This window comes from Mya arenaria, chromosome 10 (genome assembly GCF_026914265.1).
Source record: "Mya arenaria isolate MELC-2E11 chromosome 10, ASM2691426v1".
Classification (NCBI taxonomy): Eukaryota; Metazoa; Mollusca; class Bivalvia; order Myida; family Myidae; genus Mya; species Mya arenaria.
This window is the reverse complement of record NC_069131.1, coordinates 23,243,777-23,251,589: the sequence shown is the minus strand read 5'-3', so window position 1 is coordinate 23,251,589 and position 7,813 is coordinate 23,243,777. Positions and strand designations below refer to the sequence as shown.

General features: G+C 33.1%; 1 pseudogene; it reads right to left on the bottom strand.

Moving 5' to 3' along the window:
• Positions 1-1,527: 1,527 nt before the first annotated feature.
• Positions 1,528-6,778, bottom strand: LOC128204470 (uncharacterized; annotated as a pseudogene).
• Positions 6,779-7,813: the final 1,035 nt, after the last annotated feature.

Genomic DNA, 7,813 nt, shown 5'->3' with positions numbered 1-7,813 from the left:
GTAGCACACAGTCATGTAGTATGTTACATATATGTAGCACTACAAATGACCCTCATATTCTTCAATTTTGATATAAAAAGGTCCTTGGTTTGTGCTGATTATTTGTAATTAATTCATTTAATACACAATATCATTTTTAAATGCAACATACTTCCTTGCAGTGTTCCTCCATCAAAAAGCCCTTGAAAAATCAAGTAGGTCATACCCCTGTCTTTTGGAAGTCAAAGTTGTTGCCTGTGGGAACGTGGTATATTATGGGAGCCAAGATGACTTTTAGTGATGGCAATTATATCATCTTGGCTAAGGTCTATGATGATACTTAATTCAGCATGTTAAAAGATGTTTGCTCTCCACCATCTAGAGACATTATTCGGAAAGCTGATTCCTCATTCTCCAAAATAATTCAAAGTCCTTGAAACGGCTGTTTGTTTGTTATGCCTCTACAGCACATGCACCTTTAGCAGGCCATTGTTCATCCTCTGAAGCTCAAGGTGGCTCATCAGTCACAACAGAAAACAATGGTGTCAGTTGCTGGCAAAATCATCCAGTTATGGAATCTTTCATATTTCATACATATTTCATACATTTCTAAAATGCACTTACTGTCGAAATTACCTCTATATTTGAATAAACGAATGAAATGATATCTAAATACCAAAATGTCCATATCAGATTACTGAATGCCTTTATCCCATTCAATGAGCGTACAGTCTATTCATATGATTATCATTTTACATTCTTATAGTGCTTGCATATAGTTTATTGTATTTCTGTACAGTAAATTAGACAGGTTATATTGCATTTCATTCCGGTGTTTTAATGTAGGGAGAAGCTCATCTCATCTTGTCAATGCACGCAATAAGGATGTGACCTTCTGGTGATAAGCCTTGACAAGCACACCTCACACTAAGGCTTCATGCAAAGCAGAGTGATGTGAGGCCGTGAGACTTTTACTGATGTTGTACATTACTGATGTCGTTGCCAACACCTACAAATCATCAACATCAACTACAAGAACCAATTTAGGTTCCATACAGGTAATTTAAGCCTAGCCACCTCAAGATTGACCTGAACATCTTTTCCCCTCACCATGATATAATTACAATATTGTATCTGCTATATCCATCAGTTTGTCTCTGCCAGTTCATAATATTAACAACAAGCATCCTTGATGTTTCAAAAACTATTCAATAATTTCCATTTTACTTAAAATTCATATTCATGTAGGTCTAGATGATAATTTATTAACAAGTCAACAAATCAAAATACATTTTCACATGTAATTATGAAAACATATTGCCAAATAAAACACAATTCAATATCTTGCCTTTAACTCAAAATGTATTAATGGATGGGAATGGGAATATGATTATTCTGGCCCAAAAATGACATTTTGAGATATTGTAACCTTTATGATGCCAAGTATTTCTAGAACAAAAATCCAAAGTTTCAAGTCAAAATTCACAAAAACTAAAAAAATATAGTACTTTTCATAACACGGGTGTAGAAATCGAAATGAACAAAATGTATGGTCTAATGTGTTTATTTAGAATGAAATATCCATGTCAGATAAGTATCATGTCAAGGACTATTTACATGTAACATATAAGTTTTAGCATAGAAACAATAAGCACTCATAGTTTGATTACAAAAGTTAACGAAAAGTTCATAAGTGCATTTGGTTGCTATGGTAACTATTGATAATGCCATTTTCACTCATTTTCTAAATGTTTCTCAAAAAATAATGTTTTTCATAAAGTTGTGTTTTAAGTTATTGACATTTTTATGATACCAAGCAATTGCAGAAATAAAATCTGAACTAGTCAGTCAAATATTAAAAAACAACAATGGATATGGAACATTTCGTAACAGAGAGCTTTAACACAATTTGAACGAAATGTTCGCTAAATCTGTTCTTATTTTGAATGAAGTACACAAGTCAAAATATTAAAATATAAAACTATCTTTACTAGTATCACATACACTACAAAAGGAAAATAACAAGTATACATTGCTAATGTCCATAATGATAAAGAAACTTACAACAAAGGTCAAACAAAATTCAGTTGCTATGGTTACTTATGAAAATGCTATTACCAATCATTTTTGAAAGTCCGCATAATTTTTTTTATTTACAAGTTATTGACATCTTTATGATACTAAGTATTTACAGAAATTAACTCTAAAGTTTCACTTTAAATTTCACAAAAGTTATAAAACATATGAAACATTATGAAACACAGGGATAAAAAAACAATGTGAACAAAACTGTTCTTATTTTAAATATTATATATATGTCAAGATACCTGTTTAAATATATCACTTATCTTTACTAGTGTTACATAAACTTCAACATTAAAATAGCAAGTACACATTGCTAATGTATATAATGACATAGAAATTGGCCACAAAGGTCAAAGCAAAAATCGGTTGCTATGGTTACTAATGAAAATGCTATTTCCAATCATTTTCAAAGTCTGCCACAAATAATGTGTTCTCAATATACAATGCGTTTTAAGTTATTGGCATGTAAATGATACCAAGTATCTTAGGTATAACAACTAAAGTTTCTAGTCATTTTTGTACAAAGAAATCAAAAGATATGGATCATTCTGTTACACATTGGTAAGCCAGTTTGAAAACAATGTCCACTAAAAATGTTCTTATTTTAAATGCAGTGTCCATGCCGAAATACTAACTTAACTGTCTGTTATAGCTAACACATAAACTAATTCATAGACACAAAGAGTACACATTGCTCATTATATGTACAAAATGACATAAAAGAACTACATAAAACAACAGCCTGTTGCTATGGTTACATGTGATAATGCCATTTTTTACTCATTTCTTTCATATTTGCCACAAACATTTGATCTACAATCAACATTTCACCAACAAATGAGTAAACTTCGACTTTACACAGAGTTGGTTTAGAGCATACTGCAGATCTTGATGACTCAGATCTAAAGAATGGACCAAAAGAATCTTGAAGGTACGATTGACGTGCAGCATCTAGGCACGTTGCGTGCTTTATTTCAGGCAAAACACCACATTCTGGACTCATCCTCAAAAGAATAACTTCAATTTCTGAGGAATCTACAAACTCTTTGCATACTAAACTCCTGGTTTATGTTTTGATACATAGAAATGGTGGTATTTGGTAATATTCTTTAGAGTTTTGAAATATGTATCTAGGAATGATTTCCAACTGTGAACTGTGATTGGCTGTTGAGGGTCATAAACCAAGTGTGGGATGTTGTGGCCGGACTTTGAAGAGGTGAAAACAGTGTGGGCAATTTCTTGAAGATTCTCGGCATTACAACATGGCCACTGGACCTTCCAGTTGCCGAAGTGACAGTCAGGAGCAAATTTGGTGTGCCCAGCCAACATAGTGTTTAGTGTTACACTCTCATGCAATCCTGAAAATTGTTGGAAGATCTGTTTAGTGTAAATAAAACTTATCTATATTCACAAAAAATATAACTAAGCAAATGATTTTAACTAGGGTATAATAAAGTTTTCAAGACATATAAATCTTACAATAATGGAGTGTTAACATATGTTTATTTAGTTAACATATTCCTCATATCAAATTACTGCCAACTACACTTGAACTTCATCCAGTTCTGCATCCTTTAAAATTAAAGCACCAATCGCAGATATCAATGATGTGATTGATTTCAAAAGACAGTGCATTTGTCCTAAAAAATCAGACAAACAATTATTAACAGATAAGAAAACTTACCTGTCATTACACGTCACATGGCATACCAAAGCACAGCATTGTTCTTGTTTTGGCCGACAGCATTATCGAAATAAACCTGGAAAATTTAATACATTTTTTTTTTCTTTTTTAAGCTATATGCAGTACATGAAGAAAGCAATGTTATATTGATGGACACATTTCATAAGCCATGGTTGAATCCAAATATCCAATCGTTATCAATCATCAAATGTGAAATGGAAAAAAAATCTGAGTAAGAATGTGTTTCATGGTGTAAAATATGTTAAGTTTCATCATCTTTTATATTCACTACTGGTTGAGAAGCAGTTTCCGACGGAAAGCAGTTTCCGACAAATCGCTTTTTCGCGTACCTTCCTTAGATCTTCATAAAGAAGGTACTGCAATTCAACTATATGGTAACTAGGCAATCTAAAGTTGAAATTCTTACCGAGACACGTAAGAAACTTTTATAATTATGAAATGTTTAATGTTTATTTTTCATTTTGTACACAAACTTGCACGTGGGGGATCTGCACCCGCAGTGTATTGCGCATGCGTGTGAACCTAATTTGCATATCTATGAATAGCTACAAGGTTTTCCTTAATTAACTTATACAAACGATGATCATTGTGTACATATTTGTGAACACTGGTGTCATGCTTGTTTCGCATCCACATTCACTTAAATGTAAACAAACACAAGTTTCCATCAGAAATGAATAAAAAAATCATTGATATTCAGTCTCTGCCTGATTTTCGAGTATGAATTGAATGTCGTAAATTTTAAGGTTTAAATTTATCGTAAATGCTGAAAAATTAAATAACATTTCTCTTATTACAGTCTTATATTTACTTTATTAAATAAACGGATAATAAAAACACACAACAGGCACCTTAAATATGCCCCGCATTCAAATTGTCGGAAACTGCTTCTCATCATAAGCTAATCAGAACAGTGTAAGTACCCTCTTTGCGCCCCTATTAGATACACTTTATGTGACGTCACACATGTAAGAAATATATCGACAATAGCAGCTTGAGCTGTAGTTATATAAAATATTAACAATTTTAGTAGATATTTAAACACGTTTAAATAATTCAATAAAAACGTTTAAAAACTGTCGGAAACTGCTTCTCAACCAGTATTGATTCTCATAATCTCTTCTCAGCAATAAGGATAAAGTTTGCATAAGCTGTTAGAACCTTTAATCCATTAAAATTCTATAGATAATTTAAATGGGTGAAGCACTAAATACCTCAGCATGTTTTTCACCGACACCATAGTGCTGAAAGTAGTGGTGGGCCAGGCTCACGACACTGTCACTTCCTTTCCCCGGCAATTCGGCCTCGTCCACCAGATAAAATGTCTACTTTCCTGTACAAATAAATGTTAACTATTGTTAAAGGGACTATACACCAGATTGGCACCAAAAACAGTTTTTTTCTGTAACAAATCTCAGGACAATTATTTAATAAAATGTTTTACTCTTTGATATCATAATTGTAAAAAAGATACCAAAATGTAAATGTTCGATCCGGATTCACCAAAATTGCAGTCCAATGTTGTATCTACTGTGCTACGAAGGCTTACTCTAAACCTTTGGAATATCTAAGCTATATACCTAACTTGGTAATATCAGGTGATAACATCGACAAGCCAATCACGCATACAAATGAATTCTACTAGGTATACATACCTAGTAATCTTTTTTAATGGTACAATACGAAAAAACTGCAAATATATAATTGTATTTTTACTATGTGGTACTTCAGTTACATGTAGTTAGTTTCAATGCATTGTACTCATTGATACCAAGTTTATGTCAGTTTTCGACAATTTTCTTCTTTTTTTCCCGCTATTTCATCATATGGTGTATAGCCCCTTTAATTGATTTCACAAATAATAATAAAATTGTACTGAAATAGTCTGCAAGAAGATAATGTAGACAACCCAAAATGACACTAACAGATAGCTGTATTACTTTTACAGATCTTTATTTCTAATTAAAATTCATTTTTAAAATCCAAGCTAAGATCAAGAGTGTTTTTAAACTTGTTTACGTTGAATCTTTTAAAAGGATTTCTAAGTATGGCCAAGGTAAAAGTTTTTGAACAGGAATACAAAGCTGACAACATAAAAAATCTAACCTAAAAAATTAATTCTGACTTGGAAAGACAATTTTTACAGGTACATATCATTATTGTATAAGATCTGTCTTATTCTGTTACTCCATGTTTAATTCAGAGTGACATCTTACCATAAAAACAAAGCTGAACCTAAGGCACACATGCGAAACACATGACACTTCTGTGGGGTGGCGAAATATATCGGCCCAACTTGTTGGCATGATGTGGATAGTGGACTTGCTGGGCAAAATCCCATGAGTAGTGGTAGTGCACATCATGGCTACATGGTTCAGCACCTTCAAAGACAATAATGATAGCAAATAAAAAATCAAATAGTATTTTACTTTATGAAAACGGGTGATCCGAACCGTTATTCAGTAACATTCAAATGATTGTAGTATGCACACTGCAGTTTGTTTACATTTTGAATCTCCTTGACATCTTCAGTTCTCAGAGTACCATCATAATTATTTTACAAAGTAATAAATCATCGTTGAAATAAGTCTCAGAAACATCATGTCCACTATCAGACTCTTGTTCATTTCACAATCAAAATCATCATTATTTATCAAACATAAAATTGACCTTTCATTTGAATCTTTTATATTTTGACTTTGAGAAGACTGCACAAATTCATTTATAATAAAGATTGTCAAGTTAAAGTTGTTCATTTGCAAAATCTGGATCATCATTTTGAATATATTCTTTTTCATAAGGTACCGTCGAAGCCTGTGACAACGTTTAACATTTAAACCTTGGCTGTCATTATCGGTTGCTGAATATCTAAAAGCATCGGGTTTCAAAATGTGTTTTTTGGCAAAGTAACTCTGTAATATTGAAGAAGAATCATCTATTGTTGTGTTTACTTAATCAAAATTTTCTGGATTAATTTTATTTTGGGTAAATTACTTGAAATATCGTCATGTCGTCGCAGCCGAGCGCATGTTTAGATTGCCAAGCTGAGTTTGGACCAAAATTTAAGTGCATAAACTGCAACTTCTGTGAAAACTCATTCTGCCTGAAGTGTTCTAAATTGAAGTCATCTCTATTCAATGACATAGGGAAGGAATCTAGTGTTCTCTGGCATTGCTCGCATTGCAGGATAGCCATGCCGACAGCCACTAGAATCATGGCAAAACTCTCGGACATGGAAATTAGAATGGAGAACCTTGAGAAAGAAACAAATGGATGTGATAAGGAAATGATTAGACAAGTGCTTAATGAGATGAAGTTTGAAGAAAAAGAGATTGAGGAGAAGAAATTAAATATTGTGATCCATCAACTGAAGGAAACTGAAAAGAAAGAAGAAGACCTGGACACTGTGTTGGACATCCTTAATGGTACGTTAAACTTGGGGATTGAAGTTGAAAATGTAGTGAGACTGGGGAAGATGTCAGAGGATAGGGACAAACCCAGACCTGTTAGATTTACTGTCGGAGATTTTGATGTAAAGAGGAAAGTACTGAGCAGAGCTAGTGGGCTTAAAAACAATGAGAAATACTCAAGAGTCTTTATCACGCCTGACCTTACTCAAGTGCAGAGGAAGGAAGCGTTTCATTTGCGACAAGAAAAGAGAAGACGGGAAAAAGAAGGAGAGAGGAATTTGGCGATAAGAAAGGGGAGAATTGTGAAGTTGCCTGGCAGAGATCACAGTTATTCTGCAAGTCAGGGTGGTAGAATCTTTCCCCCCTCCCATTCTGGGAGAGGCGGGGGTGGCGGACAATGACCATGATGGAGAGAAATATATATGTAAATATGTTCCAGTTAATTGTTCTAAAAGTTCAAGTGTTATAAGTTACAATATAAGTTCAACAAGAGACAAGAAATTGTGTTCTAATAGTGATAATTCTAGTCAGAGAGATGAAGAATCATGCTTGCATGATAACGCTTTAATTTCTTCAAAGAGAAAGAGTGGTAATAGAATTGAAAATAGTACTGTTGATAAAACAAAGCTGATGA